General features: G+C 35.7%; 1 pseudogene; it reads right to left on the reverse strand.

Moving 5' to 3' along the window:
* Nucleotides 1–14360: 14360 nt before the first annotated feature.
* Nucleotides 14361–14439, reverse strand: LOC129246612 (small nucleolar RNA U3; annotated as a pseudogene).
* Between the last annotated feature and the right edge of the window lie 8081 nt (nucleotides 14440–22520).

Here is a 22520-nt window from a genome sequence, read left to right on the forward strand (position 1 = left end):
TTTTAATATTTTTTAAGGGAGCTGGCTTCCATTCGGAACCACTGAACCTATCTCAGTCAATTCGTCTTCCTGACTATGCCAGCGTGTTTAGGCAGAACTTTTAGCGATCAGAGAATCATGCAAATCCCTAAAGCTCTATAAGGATGTTGGTGCAAGAGTAGCTATCTTCTCAGCAGCTATAAAGGCCTTAGACTTCAACTCCATTTCATCCAAAGTGGTCTTACAGTGTAGAGAGGAGCTGGAATTGCTTGGCCATTGGCTTGAAATCACTCTGATATGGGTTCCCGGTCATAGGGGTATTGAGATAGCGGATGAGCTAGCAAGAAAAGGTTCGACACTAGACTTGGCAGAGGCGGTGGTAGTCTCCACCCCACTGAACACATTAAAAGCATCCATTGCTTCACACTATCTTGCTTTAGCCGAAAGAAGATGGAAGCAAATAACTACACGTATTACAACAAAAAATACAAAATACAAATCACCTGTTAGGATGTTCTCGGCCAAACATCTCACGCGTCCCAGCAACCCTTACAGGTCATTGGATAGTAGGGGAGCATGCTGCCAGACTCAACCTCCCTTTCAATCCCATCTGCAGAAGTTGTCAAGTTGACTGCGCTCCGTCGGTAAGCCTTTCCTACAGCAAATTAAGGAGATCTCATACATCGAGATAAAAGCTTCGCTGTTATACTTGGACCTCACTAAATGGATCTGACTTGGAAACAATAAAAAGGAAAAAAAAGACATCATCACACGAGACAGTGGTAGTAAAACGGTGCTGGTCACTAATTAGGAGTATTTCAGTGGAAATATTCAACCACTTCAACAACAAAAATACAACAACATCATTCATAAAACAACATAAAATTATTCTATAGTACAAACCGACCTTTTTTAAATTTTTTACTACCTTTACCTTTTCAAAAAGAATATAAAATGAAGCCGCTTTTTCCCTTACTTCCAAATTGAATCAATGGATTAAGTAGCATCCGAAATCAGTTGGCAAACTTTGCACAACCTTTTATTATTGGATAATGACATTCAATTTTTGTTCGCAAAAGTTGGCTGTTTTGACACTTTCAGTTCACTTTCGTAGGCTGCTCTAAAATTAGGTCACGGTAAAATACGAAATCAAAAGCCCATTAAAAATAAGCGTAATCTTGTTTCTTATCATTTGTCTTACAAAATGATTATCACAGCGTCAAAAATGAATTTTAAATAGGGGTCTTGAGAGTTCGGTAAAGCTAAAATTCGGTATTCGGTATGCGGAACTCGGTACTCGAACGCACTTATTTGCCCCTCTTCTCAGCTGATTTAATTTCTTTGGAGCCACAAAACAAGTTTTAAGCGGCTGAAATATCGCGTTGATTTGTGACAATTTTTTTTTTGGTGTCGGTCTCATACATTTCCCTATACATACGTATAAGGCATGTTTGATATATATTTATATTGAAAATACAAATACAAACACATTTCCATTTATGTAGTAAAATAAATTAATTTCACGATTAACTGGTAAATATACAATAATTCTTTTTTTTTCAATTTCACACCACTTTTTTCATACAAAGGAAGGGGCCTTTTTAGTAAAATTTATAAAATTATGTGGTTGCTATTTTCCGTTACTGTATAATATTGAGAGATATACCAAAAAAATATACCTAAAATTCCCATCATAACTTTTTTGGGATGTTGGTATAAAGTGAGTTTAGACCTCAATAGGCAGCCTGCTCTTTAAAAAATTATTCGTGTACTTCGAAAGCAGAAATTCGCGATTCTGCGAACAACTTTTTCTAAACTATTCCGATTCTTCGGCGAATCAGGATAATTAAATCTGGTGGTAACAGTCCTGATCGTCAAAGTAGCTGCTTCTTAGTAAGCATGAGTGTGTGGGTAACATACGCCTCCGAACGCCTAACTCTCTAACGCTAACAATTTCTATACAGCCTAAAAATTTATTATATTTAGATTATAAGCCCAAAAATTTGCCACTGAGTTTGGCGCCATGAATTTTACATACATAAAGCGGCTTCCTTTTTATGTAATAAAAATCTCCATATATCAAAGTGAGCCATTTGTCTGTAATTTATTTAGTTTAAAAGCTTTCAAAATAAAACTCAAGCCTAAGAGTATTTTATTTAGAGTACTTGTAATTTTTCCCAACACTCTTCTGCAATAATAATAAATGTATGCATAATTTATGAAAATATGTGATTTCATGTAAACACCTCTTAGGTGAGAGAGAAAATGCCGCAAACAGAGCGGAGCAAAAATACAAATGGGTTATTTCTTTAAGGGGAATAAATGTACCAGAAACAGTCGGCAGTAAGTTCCAAGCGCACATATGTATGTGTGTGTAACTTACGCACGTACATACCTACTCACCTTTATACTCTTGTAGCTACATGTCATTCGTCGTAATCAGGTACTCAACTGTAGAGCCACAATGGAAAGCAAAAAGTAAGGGAATGAAAAATTTATAAATATTTTTATTATTACTCAAGACAGTTGCTCATTGAATACAGATGCACGTATGCACGTACATATTGCCACGCTGACACATTGAAATATATCATACAATTTATTAACTCACACACTCACACTACAGCTACAAACAGTAGGTGTGCGAGTATATTCTGTTCACCAAATTGTAGGAAGCATGCTTTAAGGCGCGAATATTTACCATTTTTTCATGTATGCGCGAATGCCTTGAATTATGTATGAATGCTCTGCGTTTTATATTCATATAATATTTCTTTTAAGCCTATTTGACATTTTTCTTCACTTGGTTTCATTGAATTTCACCGGTTAGCTCTCAGTTTACCCTTCGCACACATTCTAATCTACTTGTTTGGGTATGTGAAATAGTCAAGAAAAAAAAAAAAAAAAAAAAAAAAAAAAAAAAAAAAAAAAAAAAAAACAATTACAAAAGGCGCATATCAGCAAACGTGTATGATTTATTACCCTTTTCATTGGTATAATTCAGTGAAATTATTAAAAGAAAATTAGGCACCCTTGGAAGGTAAAGAGAAATGGTGCTGACAAAAAAAACGCTGAAAAAGTACTTTTTTAGAAAATTAATAGGACTATGAATAAGTTCGTGCGGTTTTACAACAGATGGCGTAACTTGATTATTATTCCATCGATCCACATTTCCAAACATTCATTGGAGAGCTACGGTCGTAAGGCACAAACGTCAGTATAAGTTTTTTATTTGAAGCGTAAACAACAATATTTTTACCACACTTGAAAATGTCGAATTTCGTGCCAAATAATGTGTTTTTGCGGGGAATTCTTCTTCATTATTTTAATATGAAGAAAAAAGCAGCCGAAAGTCATCGTATCTTGGTGGAAGTTTATGGTGAGCATGCTCTAGCTAAGAACGTGCCAGAAGTGGTTTGCACAAGTGGTCAAAACATACAAAACAAACATACGGCCACATGTTGCACAAGTGGTCAAAACATACTTAGAAACGCTCAAATGGGATGTCCTACCCCACCCGCCGTATAGTTCAGACTTTGCGCCATCCGATTACTATCTCTTCCGATCGATGCAACATGGCCTGGCTGACCAGCACTTCCGTAATTACGATGAAGTCAAAAAATGGATCGATTCGTGGATTGCGGCAAAACCGACCGAATTTTTCACAAAGGGAATCCGTGAATTGCCAGAAAGATGGGAAAAAGTAGTAGTAAGCGATGGACAATACTTTGAATATTAAATTTGTAACCATTTTACGTCAATAAAGTTTCAAATTTCGAAAAAAACCGCACGAACTTATTCATAGTCCTATTAGGTTGTGTCTTTTATATTAGCACATGTTAGCGGTCATATGTGTTTATATCTCCGCTTTATTTTGTGCTTGAATTTTCTACCTCAGTGTTTTTAATTCTATGTGGTATACTCGTAGCTTTAGCAATATTCGATTTTTAGCTTGTGCAGTTTTGGAATACCATCAATTTAGTAGTTCAAAACTTTTGCCGAGCCAAGCTGACGGGGCTTACACTCGAACGCTTTCGACTACTTTCTTCTGCTTTCCTTCGTCGCTATTTTTAAGGTGTTTCCACTTATGCTTCATGAATTTCTAGTTAAGTGCCATTTCGAGGCTAAGAATATTTTACAAGTCTGCCAAATGATACAAACTTCCGACTGAAGTCGCTGAGTTGAGTTGGGTAATCGCATAGCCTTTGCGATGTGAGCAGATGTTTACGGAAAAGTAGTTTTGTTTATTTATTGTAAGAGGGTGGTTAAATTTTAAGGGCCGATGTTGAATGTGAACCACACCTAAACGTCAAGTTTTTTCTGCATCTCATTTGACGTTTTTCAATCTCAGATTAACTCAATTTGAATTATAGAAAGATACACAAATATTCAGGCTTATTGTGAAAACGGGCGTTCACATCAAAATGTATATCGCGCGCTTCATCTTCAGTGATGAGGTACATTTTCACCGTTGGACTTCTTTCTTTGGAGTTATTTGAAAGAAAAGGTATACGTCGATAAGCCAGCAACAATTCAAGAGCTAATCGATGAGATGATTCGGCACATTAACGGCATAGAACCTCAATTATGCCTCAGCGTCATCGAAAATTTGGACCATCGGATGGAGGTGTGCCGTCGAGGCCATTTGGCCAATATTTTATTTCATACGTAATTGAGCCATACCATTATTATCTTAGTAAAGAGAAATGACAATAATTTCTTTAAAAAATTGTATTTTATTCAAAATCAACACCGGCCCTTGAAACTTAACCACCCTTTTGATAGCCCTGCGGTATAAACACCTTTAATTAATTTAGTTTACCTAAGAAATGCATCCTTCCTGCTCTTTTTTACCTTCTGCGTAGTATAGCCTTTAATGCACAGAGGCCGATCAACCGACAACGAAAATCCCATACGTTTTAACGGTAGTTTCTCATTTAAATTTATCATAAATATGCTATTGCTTTGCTGACATAATTACTAACTACTTTATACATATTTGTTCTTCTTATTTGCAAATGTTGCTGTTGTTGTATTGGTCATAAGCAATCATTAAAACGAATTATTCAACAATACAGCAAATAATCTGTGAAATTTATGCGCAATTCACAGGTCTATCACCACGGCGATGCTCGTGTTGGAGACTTGTAGTAGTGTGGCGACTGGTATGGTGCGGAGAGACATGGTAAGTATAGTGGTGAGTACGCATTGCAAATGGGAGTTCAAATGAGTGGAGCGAGAAATTGTCATTATGTCGGCGTTTTATTAACCATCAGCAGCGGAACAATTAAATCGTCATGACGGTCATAACTCAATTTAATAGCTGTTAATGAAAACAATTGAGGTCCACCAAGGATGCGGTGCTATAAAGAGAGGAGAGATAAATAGATGAGCAGACTAGCTAAGGAAGCTGAGGTGAAGCAGCATCTTCAGATATTCGCATTTGTGCATGGAAATGCGGTAGTTTATGCAAAGCCGAGGTGTGAATTATTGCTAATGAGACTTTTAAATAGACAATATGGCAGAATACTGTGAAAAAACAAATTAAATGAAAAAGTCAAATGGGAATATTTTTTATGCTGCTTTCAGTTTCAACGAAATATAATAGAAACTGTAAATTGTAATCTTGATTAAGTAATATGCTGATATTTATAAGAAGCAATATTATGACAAAGCACGCACATGGGAAGTATGAAAAATAGTGGATTTGGTAGTAAATTACATTGACTTGGGGGCAGTCACAAGGTGATATCAAGGGCATGCTAAGACAGAAAACGCATATTTATGTGCGCTAGCGAAATAAAATATAGCAACATTAGCTCTGATTGTTTGTCATCCCATCATAAAGCAAACACGGAAAGCCGGCGGGGCTCATTTAAATAAATAAGCAGACGCACCATGTACTCGATTTCATTCGTCAAATTTCCTTTTCAAGCTTATACAATAAATTCATTGGTAGGTATGCTTATAAGACAGGCGGTGGGACGTTAACAAGCGGCGGATCTTAAATTAAACCGCAGTAGAACATCAGACTATCAATTCACTGAAATCGCTTTGGGCCACAACTTCAACGTTCACTCTGCCGATAGAAATTTGATGCCATTCTTAGTAATGAGGGCACTCCAGTCCGGACAAAGGGTATAAAATTGGAACCTTAGAATTCTTTTTCTGCAATTATCATTCAGTTAAGCTTAGAGACGTTCAGACTACTGCAATAGCTTTCAAATCGAGATGAAAGCAATCTAAAATTTAGACACGACTGGCAGGCATTGGAATTTGTTGCTTCAAAACGCATCTTCATGGTGGCAGTTCAGTTGACAACGACTAACTTGAAATATTTGCAACAAAATTAAAGTTTTATACAATACGTGTGCCTGCACATTGACCCACGATACTCAGCCTGTACTGAAATATGGGCTAATGTAGTATTATGGGAAATGATGAAGCGGCCGAGCGCATTGGGAAGAGCTCTGAAACAAAGCTTGGAGATTCGAGTCCTCTATGGGCTTACTGTTTCCACAAGTAGGGTAGGTACCAAAGACAATAGGCACCCTCATCCGGGTGTCTGCAGAGCATTGCGCTTACTTTGCTAAGACTCCCAAAGATGATCGTTTGAGTTCTCGAGTACACTGAACTATTGGCCAGTTGGCTGGTAGCTGCAGAGCCCGAAATCTAACTTTTGTAGGTGTTGCAGAGATCATGAAAATATTAGAAGTTCTGTTCAGAAGTTCTTTTGTTAATTCTCTCAAATGTCGCAGGATGCACTTCGGATTCATGGCGGATTATTTTATTAAGCATGCAGTTTTAGCAGTGCCCCGATCAAGCAAAATATCCGATAGGTAGGGAAAGGACTGCAAAAATTTTTCAATGCATCGCAATGGACCTCTGTGACAAAAGCAGCCCATCTGAACCACTTAAACTATGAAACTCCAGGACACAAGGCTAGTAATGGCGAAGCTAGCTTTTTCGGCTTACTAACTGAGACAATATCCCTGGATTTTCCAGCTATTCCAAATATATTTTGCTGCTAAACCACAGAAAATAAGGTTCAAATTTTAAATGTTAACAAATAGAAACCATTTTAAAAATTCATAACAAAAATGATCTTGAATCAGGTAATTTATGCTATGCTATCGCCTTATTACTCAACGAACAATTACCTAGAGATTTATGCTTTAACAACAATAACCTTCACGACCAACGCTATGAACTTCACTCTGCCACACACTTAACAGCTGAGCACCAAGTAGTACAAGTACAATAGCGAGGCTGTCAATTTCGACAGCAATAAGCGAAAAGCTCCTTGTTCATATTCATTATAGGCCACTTACCTTGGCCGATGGCCGCAGTGCAGCATTGAGCATTAAAATTAAAGCCAGCTTTGCAATCCATTTTCTACAACTGACCTTCCTTCAATTGATGACTTGCAGTTGCCCGGAGTGGGCGGGGAGGCGCGTTTAAATAGGCATGTTGGTTGGTAAATGTGTGGCTAAAATCAGCGCAGTACTGCGAAAATCAATAATCCTTATTGCAGCAGCGCGAATGAACTCAAAAAACGGATGCGATGTTGAATTCTGTGGATGCAGCAACTGCACTGGCTATTGCTCTCATTTGTTGTTTGCTGCTTACTTGACTGCCACTACTGTTGGCGTTGACTTTTTTGTAATATTTTTGCATAGTTTTTACTATGCGATGCCTTTGATTTTTTCGGTTAATTTAAAATGCTTGCAAATATCCACTTCCCTGTACTTCATGCTTCCAGTGGCGACGGTCAATTGCACTTCATCAATGTTACGAGTGGGGTAGTAAAAGTTGGTTAATTGCATTTTCATGCCGCTTTAGCTAGCAATTGACCTTCGGCAGAGCAGCTTTTATTTAAAAAAAATTTCCAGTCGCTTTAATTGAGTTGATTGCCAATGGTCATAGGAGCCGTGAAAAGTTGAAACATCTGAAAGGCGTCATAATAAATTAAAATAATAAATCAATATTTTTTTACCATACAGTTAGCAAAGAAAAAGATTCTCAGCAAAGCCTAAATTTAATACAATTTTATTTATTCAACCAAAAGTGAGCTTGCACGTTGTTCAGGTGTAAGTCTGTTCATTATGAAATGGCAAACCAAACTGAGCATAAATCAAGTGACAGCTGTCAAAAAGACCATCTACGAAAAAAGTAGTGCCAACTTGAAAACCTAACCTCTAAAAAAAACACCCTGTACTAGTCAAAATACCCATTCTGCGACGGGAACAAACCACTTTTCGTATTTTTATTCGGGGTGCTTTGAAAAGGAAGAGTTTGCCAAAAACAAAAACAAAAAAAGAAATGCAGTGCTACCATATCATATGTATGTGTATGTTAAGTATCGTGGCATTTAAGGGAAATTATTTGTTTTGTTCACTAATCGCTAGGTGCTTGATGAGTCGAAAGCAGCTATTATAATTATACCTTCAAATTGTTTGTCTCTACACAGACTCGTTTTGAAAAAAAAAATTTGTTTATAAGTGCAGTTTTTAGAAAAAAGTAGAATTTCCCGAAATTTTAGCACTGAAATCGAGTTTCATTAAATTTTTATTATATTTTCTGTTTCAGTTTTAAAACAGAAATTTTTTTTAAATAATACAGATAATATATTAAAAATTAACTGATAGGTATTTGTTGCTCATATTGCGATATTTTATTTATAGTTTTGTTGAATAGTTAATATAAGTGGCAACATTATTTAAAAATATTTTTGAAAACAGTTAAAAACGTCATTAATTTGCTGCTAATATTGCTATTTTTTGAATAGTTAAATAGTATGTGGCAACCCTACTGAAAAATATTTCTGAATTAAAACAGCCAAAAATACCATTCATTTGCTATCTATATTGTGATTTTATTTATAATTTTGTTGAACAGTTAAATAAGTGGCAACCCTAAGTGGAAATCCTATTTCAAATATTTTTAAATTAAAACAGTTAAGAATACTTTTAAGCCTTCATCCATATTTTAATATATTGTATTACTGTTATACTGAATAATTCAAATAAGTGGCAACCTTGTTTAAAAATACTTCTGAGATAACAGCTAAAAATACCATTCACTTACTGTTAATATCGCGAAAAATGATTTACAATAATACTGATATAAATAATAATAAAAATAAATAAAATAAGTGGCAACCCTAATTAAACATATTTCTGAAATAAAACAGTAAAAAATGCCATTTATTTGTCACCCATATTTTATATTTTGCTTACAGTTATGTTGAATTGAATAGTTAATATAAGTGGTAACCCTTTTTAAAAATATTCCGGAATTGTAACAGTTAAAATTACCATTCATTTGCTACCCATATTATGATATTTAATTTCTAATTACAATGAAATGGTCAAAATAAGTGGCAACCTTATAAAAAAATATTTCCGAAAATACTATCCACTTGTTGCTGATATTGCGTTACATAATTTGTAGTTCTATTGAATAGTTTGTAATATAAGGGGCAATCCCATTAAAAAATATTTTTGAATTAAATTGTCGTAAATGCTATTGATTGCTGCTAATATTGCTGATTTTTTATTTACAGTTATATTGAATAGTCGAAATAAGTGACAGCTCTATTTTAAAGTATTTCGGAATCATAAAAGCTAAAAATACCATTAATTTGCTGCTCATAAGGGGGCGTCCATAAATTACGTGAGATATTTAAGGGGGGGAGGGGGTCGAGTCAAATCTCATCTAATCTTACGTTGGAGAGAGGGGGGTCTCGGCAAATATCACGCAATTTTTTTTCTGATTGACACAAAAAAATTATACTATTTTGGTCCAATATCCAGATTGAACATGCTTAAGATTTAATCTTAAGCGTAATCGTAGTATGATTAAGGTCATTCACTAATTCGTTCGAAAGAAAATAATTTCATTCATACTTCGACGTTATATATACATTACTACTGTCAAACCACTATATTTGTTTTATACCAAATAGCTCAATTTAATCTGAATTTACAGTACAGTGTAGCCCGTCGTTTGTTTTCGCGCCACTATCAGCCGAACGCGCGACTCAATGAACAAGAGCGTACGAGCTGAGTGGCAGCGACACACGGACAGGTTCCAACCTTCTTTGTTTATTATTGTAAATGTTTTACTCGACTCAGTTCATGCTCTTACTAATTTAAAATGAGTTATCCAGATTTTTATAACGCATACGTCAAAAGATACGTCTATAAGGCGAAGAAGTCCTGCCACGACGATGTGATAAAATTATGAAATACCTCGAAGCAAAAATTCCCGAAGAAAGAAGAGTTAATACATCACATTAAACAAGAGATTGAATGGCTTCTCAGGGAATCCACTGAGAGAAAAGTTCGGTCTACTTTAGCATTCCTTCAAAAGGTAGGTTAAATATATATGTTTTTAAGAAAATATTTTTTTTATATAAAGTTTATTGTTACAATTAATAGCATAAAAAAAACTGAAACAGTGAAATTCTTGATAAAATATGCTAAAATCATAACTACAAAATATTAGCGCGGTCATTTCCTTCACTGTTTTCACATAATTCAAAATCAGCTTCTTGTGATGAGCGATGATGTGGATGAAGCTATGTCGAACACTACACCATCTAACGTACGCCCCACTCCAGCACAAGATATTATGAAGAAACAGATTGCTAAGCTGCATATGGAGCTTGACCTAAGTGCTGCAGCACACGCCGGAGTGATGATATGATTCTTCACGACCGTTTTCTGCCACCTCAATACCCTATCACTCAGGTTGATGGACGTTTGACAACTTCGGACTTTAAAGAACATGACGGAAAGTCATTCGCTCCATTTCGAATACGCTTACCGATTCAACCGCTGAATGCCTTCATCAGCACGCCTTATGATCTCTATTGCCCAAGTATACGAGATAATTTAGAGAAAAGATGCTGCAGTACATGCGGTATTTACTTCGCATCTTTCACAAGAGCTGCAGAGCACAGGCGAGCAGCTCACATTGCACCAGCTAAGCAAGCGCGTATGTTCCGCAAAGTGCGACCCTCACGGATTGTCACAAGACGAGCTAATGAGTTACTGTGCGCAAGCGTCAACAGCTTAGAGTGGCTAGATCAGAACGAAGTTGAAGGAGCAAATGATTTTATTGAAAATCATATGGACATGTTGGTCCCAATAGTCTCTCTTGAAACCGCGCATGATTCTTCATGGACTGAATTAGAGTAGATATTCTTTTTTTAATAGCAGTAGTTACGATTTAAGTCTTCTATTGTTAAATTTTTATTACACTTATAACTCTCAGCAATATTGATTACTAGTCTTAAATAGTCGTAAATAAAAGCACGGAGCAAATTTTTTTTTCTTTTTACAATAACAATCCAATGCGTTTACATAAGAAACCCACATTTTGAAAAATCTCACGTGAGATTGGGGGATGGGGGAGGGGGTTGAATAAAATCTCACGACATCTCACCAGGGGGGGAGGGAGGTACAGAAAATAAAAAAAAACACCTAACGTAATTTATGGACGCCCCCTAATGCGATATTTTATTAATAGTTATGTTAAATGTACGCACTTCTAAAGGTTAAATTGTAGATTATGAAAACTTCGGTTTATTATTTCAAGGATTGGCCCTGTTCTTACCATTTTGCATCAGAGTGATAAGAGGGCACTGTTTTTTCTGTTTAATAAATTCTGGTAAGTTTTTATTAATCCCGAAATATCGTCAAGTTATGCTTTTCCTGTGGCCGCTACTATTGCCCCTAACAGCATATGATTTATCTTTACTTTACTTACTTTTACTTTTCTCAAATATTAACTAACAAATATACTAAATGATCAGCCCAAAACTAAATCATAAAAAACTTGACCCTCTTCTATACTTTTTATACATTGCAAACCCATTTTTACTCATCACATAAATAGCTAACAATGAAATTCCTGACCTTAATTCGTTCAAGTAACCACAAGAATTCAATTCATTACTTATGCAACAACCATTGGAAAAGCCGCTGCAAATTCGTGCTGCTTGCTATCAACAACCAACTGGTCGGCCGGTGTATCCACTTCCAATAAGCAACCCATTGCTGCTGTAAATGTGTATTTATTGCATTTCCACTTGAATAGCCATCGAAGTGAATGTTAAATTGCATTCCGCGCGAATTGCTTTCCTTAATAAACTCGCGCATTTGCACGCTCAGTCTGTTGCTCAGTAGCTGGCACTTTCTTTTTTTAAGCTGGCTTGCATTCCGCTATATTTCTACATAGCATGGCATACTCGTTTTGTCTGCTGCGAATAATGCAATTTTCTTTAGCAATAAATATCAGCTACCAGCGCGGGAACAAGGAGTAATGACAGCAAGTATAATACAACTTTTAATAATGGTTATAATAATAATAGTAATAAAAATAATAAACAGAAACCGCCAGAAACAGTTGCATGGCGAGCAGTTACACATTATGGAAAACCTAAATATCGACAAAACGAGGAGTCAGAGAGTAGGGCTTCATGCTGAAACAGAAGGGTTTATAATCGCTGTTCAAGATCAAGTAATCCTCACCCAAAGCTATCACAATTTCATAATCAAAGACCCGATTATAATAGTGACAAATGCCAAAGATGCCAAATACACCCAGAAACAATGTACCATATAACTGCACGGTGCCAAATTCTAGCAGGCACATATACACAACACAGTTGCCATAATAAAACATCAAGAAATAGCCAATAAACAAAACTTAACAAAAAACAAAGATTTGTAATATATAACAAATATACGAGATGCGGGAGAGAGTGAGGTGAGACAATAATGAAAATAATAATGAAAATATAAATAAGAACTTTGCACTCATTCTCTGCTGCAGTCGCTCATCCATTCATGTACTTGCGTAAGCCATCGATAATGCGGTGGATGTTCGAAAGCGCTGATGAATACGAAAGATTGCTCGGGAATCAATACCAACTTTAAATGCATACATTCAATCGACTCAATCAACGTTGTTATGAGCGGTTTTCCGCATTTCATACGGACTATTTGTGCAAATGCGAAGCTTGTTTCGAGAGTTGTGAGAAAATGAAAAAAAAAATTGAAATAAGTTTTGATTATATTTATGTACAAATGTATGTACTGCTGCATATGCTTAAATAAATTTGTATATCATAATTGATGCTATAAGTGAATGGGTGGTCCAGCGAGTGGAGATGAAGCAATGATACGTAGCAAGTGCTTTCAAGAAATTAAATCATTTGTACAGTTCAGATGATCTGTTCAACTGTGAAAAAGCTGCGCGCTTACTGCATATTTGTACCCTCATGCATATGTATATGTGTATGTAGACGCGCAGTACTCGATATTACTTACAGTAGCTCAATAATGTTTACTATTGGAGGTCTACCAAACGGTTTCGTTAAAAATTAATTCATATCATGCGTTCGCACAGGTGTTATTGCGCTGGTGCTGCTACAGCTGCTCCTTTGCGCTGGAGTAGCGGTCATCGCACTACTATCATGTGGAATTGAATTTATTGGCCAGAAAAGTGCAATTAAATGCAGACACGGTAAGAAAAAATGCGCTGTACTCAATTTAATATAAATACAAAATAATTTTTTTTACTACCAATAAGCAAGGCAGCAATTAATAGCTGAGTGCGCAGCTGATACAATCGGTGTTGCTCATAGGTAGCGTGGCGAGTTGTGCAACAATACGCTTTTGATGCTTGTCCCGCTGATTAACTAAGAGTGTGTGTGCGTGAACGTCAGTATATTTGCAGCTATAAAACAAAAGAATGACACACAGTAGACAAACATTTATTTAAAATGCTTGCGCGCTAATTGAATTTAAGTATTGAAATAAAATTCATGTCTATTGTTGAGCGTGGTTGGTTAAAAGTAATATTTTTGATGTTTAAATATATGTGTGTGTGTGTAAAAAGAAAAAAAAAATAAATAAATAAATAAGCAATATGTACATATTTCGCTATTTATGCAGCGACTACATTTGCGGTTAAGGGAGCAATGAGTGTGATCACTCATACGTCATGGCGGTCATCGTCTGTTAAATGCTGTTTGTAAGAGTGTGAATTGCTTAAGGGACTGGTACAAGGCAGAAATATTCAAACTCCCATATTGGATAGGATTAGTTGATATCCTCCAGTTTTTCCGCGCTATTAAGGGAGAAATTAAACAAATCGAGTATGAGCAATAAAAAAGTTTGCATTTTTGCAAGGTTTTTCATTTCATATATTTTCAAAAGGATGAGTACAAAATGATATTATTGAGTTGAAGTATGAGGAATAAAATATTTATAACTTTAAAACCGAAGGCGAATACACTGTTTTTTGGTCAACGGAATTTTCAGTATGACCGTTTTTTGTATTATTAGTTCCCATTCGTTGTAAAATTCGGCACCTTGACTTTTTTCATAATTGCATTGAAAGTAAATGAAGACTGACTACAGAAATGATCCTGGGAAGTATAGTCTTAATAATTATTTATGTATAATGAGTTGAATTAAAAAAAAAAACATTAAAAAGCAGAATTAAAATTTTTATCAAAGTTTGATTTTTTCTGAATTCATAGCCGGTCGAATTTCTCAAATAGTTAATCGGAAACAGACAATTCCTCTAGCTCGTTACAAAGACGTGATTTTCAAGGCTGCGCCTGAACCAACATTCATCAATTGCAACATTTCTGGAGACGAGATGTGGGTTAAAGAGTACGACACGTGGAAGTAATGGAGAAATCGAAGACGGCTCTGATGGCTATGCCGAAAATAGAGTTTCAAAAATTTTTCGTCAGCTGGGCCAAAGGTATAAGTGTGTTTTAGTTGATGGGAAGTACTTTGGTGGCGATAATACCACTTTTGAGAAATTAACTTGCATTTTGAATTTTCTGAACTTTTCCGGGAACTTTTTGATCAAGGTGGAAGTAGCAAACTTCTTAAAATGTCTAAAGTGCCTCGAAAAAAGTATTGTCATTAAAATACCGAAGAATATTTAATAATTTCGTTGGTTTTTGCATACAAGTTACACCTACTTCTTAAACTTTGATGCCACGCAGTGGTGTATTTGTAATAAAATGCGTTCGCTTTCTTCGTTTTTCCAATTGCTTCAACCACCTGAAGCTAGTGCAGTGTCTTGTTGTTGGATTCAATACCATATGGGCTTTGAATACAGTGCTTTGTGTAGAGAACTTTGAAGAGTCAGTGGAAAATACCATACCAATACAATTTAATTACATTCCTTTGCTCCATTGTTGAGCCAAACCTGTGATTACGTATACGCTAAGGTGCACACCTTAAAGCAATTTCGGTTAATGCCAACTTGCATGCTTCTATGACTCTTATCACTTTTATTTCAAATATCGTAGCTGTTGCAAAGAGGCAAAGATGTTCACAGCAATGAAAAGTAGAAAGCACAGAAAGCTAGATTTTCAGCAAAGCAAGCAGTTCTAATGCCATAGCGAACTCACTTCCTTGAATCCCTCGCTAGTCATTATAATTTTTTTTGTATTTTTTATTTTACATTTTGTTATTTTACTTGGCAAATTGTTGAAAATTTCAAATTGGAATATTTCCACTTCATTGATTTTCTTCAATGTGCCAAAGCTTCAGTTGGCGAATGTCTCGCATGTGTGTGTGTGTGTGACTGTTGAGTGTAGATCCTTGAAATACTTCAGTGCTATAACATTTGCATGTTGAATGCTGTAAATAAGCAACATATTCGCATAAATATAGAAAATTGAGACAATACGCAAATAAGTGGAGGACGTGTGGAGGTGGGCAGTGTGTGGGTGTGCAAAAACAGCAAGTAATCAATTACGTTACGTAGCGTTTAAGCACTAGAAAATAACAAAAAGCAAATAGCAAATAGCAAATACGAAATATATCTGAGCATTTAAATGCTTGAATGTGTGTGTTGCTTAATGTGAATATCTATGTATGTGAGTAATTCGTATTTATAGCGTGGAGGTGAATTTGCTGGTTTTAGAAAATGGGTAATTGAAATTTTCTTTCCTACATTTCGCAGAAATGTATGCTGTAGATTTAAGTTTGTAGAAGCAAAGTTGTATTTATTTGTCTTTCACACATACTAATGCATGTATTGATAAACTGTGCACGTGTAAATGTGCATTGCGCTGGTTTGAACTATGCAACTTCTGCAAAAATAATTAAATGTAATTTAAAATGACAAGTGGTTTCTTGAATCAGGCTTTTTATTTTGTTATATAAAATATTTTACACGCCGGAATTCACAATTTTTTTTGTTGAATAATTATTTTCATACAGGGTGGGCCATATAGCGTTTGCTTTTTGAACCACCTATTTTTTTGAGAATGGTAAGACAAATGACATATCAAATGTGTGCATAATATACTTAAATGTTTGACATTTACGAAATGGGACGCTATGCGCTTGAACAAAATTGGGAAATATTAAAAACCTATTTCCTAAGTGGTGAGTCTTCTTCTTCTTCCGCGGCTACAATAAATGACGAGCGTTACCGTGACATGCTCAATGAGTTTTTGTTTCCAAAAATTGAAGAGGATGACATGGACGACATTTGGTTTCAACAGAACGGTGCAACTTGTCACACTGCCAAAGTTACACTCGAACTTTTGGCTACCGTTTTTGAATTCCGATATCAATTGTCCGCGTCGGAGCTGTGATTTAAGCCCGTTGGACTATTTTTTGTGGAGAGCCGTTAAGGACAAATGCTATGCGAACCATCCAGAGACGATTGATGCTTTAAAACACGAAATCGAAGTTACCGTTCATGAAATTGGAGCCCAAACAATCGAAAATGTGCTTAAAACTTGGGTTGATCGAATGGCCTACTGTAAAGCCAGTCATGGCAGTCATTTGAACGATACTATTTTTTATTCATAAATGACAATGTTCAATCTTCAAAATGAAAAAAAGTTTGAAAAAATATTTATTAGTTGTTTCTTTATAGCCGATTCAAAAAGCAAATTTTACATGGCCAACCCTATAAAAAGGGTTCTCCAATAAGAGGTGTAATTTTGATAAAAGATCAATCGTTTCATTGCTTGTGTGGCACGTAGCGCCGTCTTGTTCAAAAGAAACGTTGTGCAGATCAATACCATGCAATTGCGTTCTCTAAAACTGGAGGATATTTACAGATTTGCCAAAGAATCTGGAAAATTCTCACAGAACTAACTATCTCTATCTCTGTCTCTATTCTTTCCTATCTCTTTGTCTGATACTTTTCTCCTTCCCTCCTTGACTATCTACCCTCTTTCCAGAGCTTTAAATACAATGGGATTTTTAGCCTTAGTGTTTTACGAGTCACTAAATCTCCTGGTGCTCCTTGGCTCGACCTTTTCAAATTCCAATTTCGGCCATAAAAAATCATTAAACATTTCTCGATAGCGCAATCCATTCACCGCAACTGTTGTTCCAGCTTCATTTTCGAAAAAGTAAGGCCCAATGACTCCGCCGCACTATAAACCGCACCAAACAGTCACACGTTGAAGATAAAGAGGCTTTTCAACAATAACTCTTGGATTTTCTGAGCCCCAGATCCGACAATTTTGCTTTTTGACGAAGCCACCGAGGTGGAAATGGGCCTCATCACTCAAGATGATTTTTCGATGGAATTCCAGATCATGTTCATGCATTTCAACGACCTAATCAGCCAAGACACGACGTTGTTGATGATCGGCCGGCTTGAGTTCTTGTATTAACTGAACTTTATTAGTCTGAATACTCAAATCTTAATGCTAAATACTGTGTAATGAAGTTATGGAATGCCTAATTCCAAAGAACGTCTAGGAATGGACAAAAATGGGTTGTCTTCAACACTTTCGGCTACAACAGCAATATCTTCGGATGTTATTGAGCGACGTTCCGGGGTTTTATTCTTCACATAACTAACTGTCCCAACAGCTCGAATTTTTTCAAAATATAATATAATAATATTCAAAATAACACCTGGTATTGGAAAGCCCTTTACATGCGTCCATGCTTAGATTAAAGCACAAAGATATTTATCTACGCATATTCACCGATATTTCTAAATTCAAATATACGTACATATTTTCTATTACCTCAACCAGTTACATATATGTATGCACATATGTATGCCCACACATTAATAAATAGTTAAACCATCTTAACCACATGAGACGCTAAGTCTCGTGGGAAACTCTCAGCGTGAATGTTCTTTAACAACTGTTGTGCTTTTTTTCCCCTATTTTCCGCGAAGCATGACAGAACTGCATAGTGGTATCTGGTGAATAGGTGTACCCAAGAGAATGGAAAAATGAAGTAAAAACATTGCGTGCACACTTGAAACAGTGAAAACAAAAAAAAATGTGCGCAAATAAGACACTTAACAATTAAAAATACAAATACTCATACTTCTCTATCAAACAGGAAAAAATGAATTTATTATGCTTGCTGTAGACTGTAATTTTTGAGCATAATTATGTGTATGCAATGGAGTTTCATATGCGCTTCTCCAGGTTAGAAACACATTTCGAAAATAAATCACTACTAATTTACATTTTTAAATTTTTTTAAATTTTTAATTCACTGTTGAGTCTGTTCTTCACATGTATATGGGTATACGGGCTCAATATTAAACACACAGACTAGTAATTGGACGCGTAATGACCAATATAACAACTTTCAGCACTAAAAATAATTTTGTTTTTATTTAGCAAAAAAATTATTCAAAACCAACCAACCATTGAATGATTAATTTTGTGCCGCCTTGAGTAGTTTTGAGTATTCTATTTTTTTTATGAATAACTATTGTTTACGGGCTACCCAAAACTCATACAAATCCATGTTCAAATGTACAAAAATTAGAAAAAAATATCAAAGATTAGAAAAATTGTACAAATTTTTCATTCCAAATTGCATGGTTTTTATTATTAATTTCTGGAAGCCGGAAATTGCTGAAAATTCGGTTGATTTCTCATAATTTTTTTCCACTACTTGTCTGTTTTGTATAGTGAAGTTCCCTAGTTTACAAGTGTGAAATATGATTGATGTACAAAGCCAATAGTAAAAATTACAACTGTCTTCCACTTCCCATCGTTTCCTAAATAGAGGAAGCATTCTTCGATGTACACAACAGCATATCCAGCTAAACTCGATTTTTTAAACAAATATATCGGCGCTTATGCTTCATTCACCATTTAAAGCTTTCACTTGCAGAATCAGTTGCGAGGGAGTGTAATATTCTGGGGGTCTTATTCGTCGAGTTGTCCATGAAGATCTCCTCTATAAGTCCTACGCAGAAGGCAGTTTTTGTCAAAGCAATCACGCGAACAGCAAATTATCCGACAAATTGCTTTATAGACAAAATTAAACACCCTGAAGCGCCGCAGAGTTATGGTTTTTTTCTGACGAAACATTTTTTTATCAAGTCCAACCGCAGAAATGGCTATAGAGTTTCCTTTTGTCATACACACGAAGTTTCCAGCCACTGTTATGGTTTAAGAAAATGGGAGCATGTTCAAGCCACCGCACTTCTTTACTCAAGAATTTTGAGTGAATTTAGTTGTATATATCGAGGTTCTAGAGACGATAGTGAGACCCTGGGTTGATGTGTGCAACATCACACAGCCCATGCACGATTAAGCAAGACTCTACTTCTTTACACAAAGTTCTGACCATCTTCATTTAGTTTTTTGAGCTTAGAACCATTGAGTAGCTTGAGCCATACCTCAGGATGTATACGTTGCTTCGAGTTTTGCTAAGCGGCACTTTAAAGGTGACATTAATAAAAGTTTTCTGGCAGTTTCGTATTTGGCGAATGCAGCATACATTTTTTAAAATGAAGGTGATAAAACAGAAAATTGTTGCATTTTTTTAGTAAGACCACGACCAAAGTAAAAATCGGCGCAGTTGGTGAAAAAAATGTGTGCCGCTTATGGATCCAATATATTTAGTATTGAATGCAATAGCAAAGCATTGGTTCTAGTGCTCAAGTGGACGTCGAAGGTGTGATATGGTGCTTATAAAATCAGGGAAATTGTGGAGCTTGCGAGCAATAATTCCATTATCGAAGAATTGAAGGTTCAACTATATCAAGAAATAAATTTAAGAAAGACTCCTTTTCCTAAGTTATTTTCAGTGCGTATTTATACCCGTATAAGTATATTGAACTACTATTGAACAGTGCACGCAGACGGCTGTCTATAACTAACGATTCAAAACTACTCATTAATGTCGTTTAGACTACCTCATTAACAGGAAATCAGCTAAAACGTATTTGTTCGTCAAGAAAAAAAAATAGTCGCAGGTATTCACTTCAGTACTTAATTAGCGCCAAACGGCTACAGTCCAGACGCTTGATGATGACATTCTACACGTCCGGTATGCGCGCGCCTCACACCATCACAGCTGGTGGCTACGGTCATGTCAATGGACCTGTAATACAAGTTAAACTGACGGCAAAACAATGGCGGTGCGCAAATGCCACATCCTGCCTCCATGTATGAGCATGCATGTATTTGTGTGCGTGTGAGTGTGCTTAAGCGCTTGTTTAGCCGCGCGCAAATATTTGCCACAAAGCGCCGAGTCAAACATTAGCCACTGCCAACGCCACGGCGGTTGAGATGGCCAAGGAGATAAAGGTGTACTGTCACAGCTACAGTTGGTCTTTGTCTTTTGCGTATCTTTTTTCGCACGGCCATTTAAAATAATGATCTCAGCCAGCCAGTCAGCAGTTAGTCGAGCCTGTCATACGCATGCATTTTTTTTTTCGTCTTTGCGTTGATTGTTTGCCAGCAAGCAGCTTGCCGTTTAGAATGTCCTCGCCAGTGGTGTGGACTGTCGCTCCTCGATGTACGTTGGTGTTTATGTGATGCTTATTTACGCCATTAAATTGGATGCGCTGGGCGTTGGGCGTGGCGTGTGGTGTGAGTGGCCAGCGTCTTGGCATCGTTAAGGTGACATTTAGATAAATATTATTAAGCTTGTTTCTATTTTTATTATTATTGTACTTGCACTCATTGTGTTGTGCTATGCGTGTTGTTGTTAGCTTCAGCTTTTCTTCTTTTGTTTTAGAATTTTAATACTTTTGTTCTCTTCAGCCGCCATGTGAAGTTTTTCGCTTTTTGCCGTTTGCCTTTAATGGTTGGCTTGCGGTGACTCTTGTTGCTCTGCGAGTGACACTTTATTTGTTGTGCTTGACCCGCAGTTTACTTTTATCACCGACGCAGACAGTAACTTCGCTTGGTAGTAGGCGAAAGGAAAGTACTATATTAATAATGGCAGCCTGCGAAATGAAGGCTTGGGAAATTATGAAGCTATTTCTGGGTATACTATGCGCTGAATTTATTAAAAATTCGAATGCAGCAAATTGAGTTTTAAACTTTAAATTCAGCTAATAGAGTGGAGAATTTTTTTAGAAAAAAATTGTTTAAATATGTGAAATCATTAAAGTATATACGAGTAATATTCAATTATTATTAGCAGCGTAAAACAGAAAAGTTTAGACTTTGATTTTTGGTTTTTTAGCTGAAAATTAAAAAAAAACAAAGAAAAAAATTAATAAAGCCTACTTGACGCCACAACGCCTACCAACGCGATAAATGATACTTAATGAATGAAAATTGATAATGAACCTTGTTATTTAGTCTTTTTGCGCTTTAAAATGGGCTACTAAACAAAAAAAAAAAAAAAAATAAATAAATAAATAACGCCTGCAAAGCTTATCTATGCGGTAAACGGATTTATTATGCTAATTACTTTATAAACAATGGATAAATCGCAATTGATTTCTATGAACTTAACTATGATTAGATAAAAAAAATTGTATTGAAAAAAAAAATCCAAAACAGAAAGTTTAAGTAATTTAAGTATTTTATAAACAACGTTTTTACTGGTAGTGACACCAATGCACAAAACAATTATTAAATGCTCAAAAAATAAATATTTATTTCGCTTTCAACCCTTTTCATTTTTCCCCCTTCATTTCATTTTTTCAGCGCTGCATTTTTCCTAAATGCCTAGCTTAAATTTCATTTAAATTCCTATCTATTTTTGTAAAATATTAAACAATATTAAAAATTCAAGCTCGTATTCCTCATTAATATTCAAATTTAGTAATAGTAGAGTGCCGCGTTTGAGTATCACTAAATGGAAACTTAGCCGCACTTGACGCGCGCTGAAATATGTGCTAAAATCAAAGCCGTGGGAAACGCTACATTTTAAAAGCCTGAAATGCAGCCAAACATTTTGTGTATACAAATATAATATACACACATGCACAATTTATGGCCTGCAACATATTGCCTTTAAAACGCTTTCAGTTCATTCAGCGTTGCGGGTAATTCAAATAATAATTTCCATTATTTTCCCTTGCCGCATTTCTACGCTGAAAAAATATTAAACTCTAATAGGCGCCAGTTTTGGGCATTTATTTTGGCAAATAATAATTAAGTGAGAAGTGAGCTTAAAAATATTTGCTTTATTTGTGTTTTTTTGGATTTATATACATATTTATTTAACGGCATTCCTGCTATTTTTGTCTAATTCAATAATTTCACACAGATACATTTCAATGTTGCGTATACCACCTGTCCG

This window comes from Anastrepha obliqua, chromosome 4 (assembly GCF_027943255.1).
Source record: "Anastrepha obliqua isolate idAnaObli1 chromosome 4, idAnaObli1_1.0, whole genome shotgun sequence".
NCBI classification, from domain to species: domain Eukaryota; kingdom Metazoa; phylum Arthropoda; class Insecta; order Diptera; family Tephritidae; genus Anastrepha; species Anastrepha obliqua.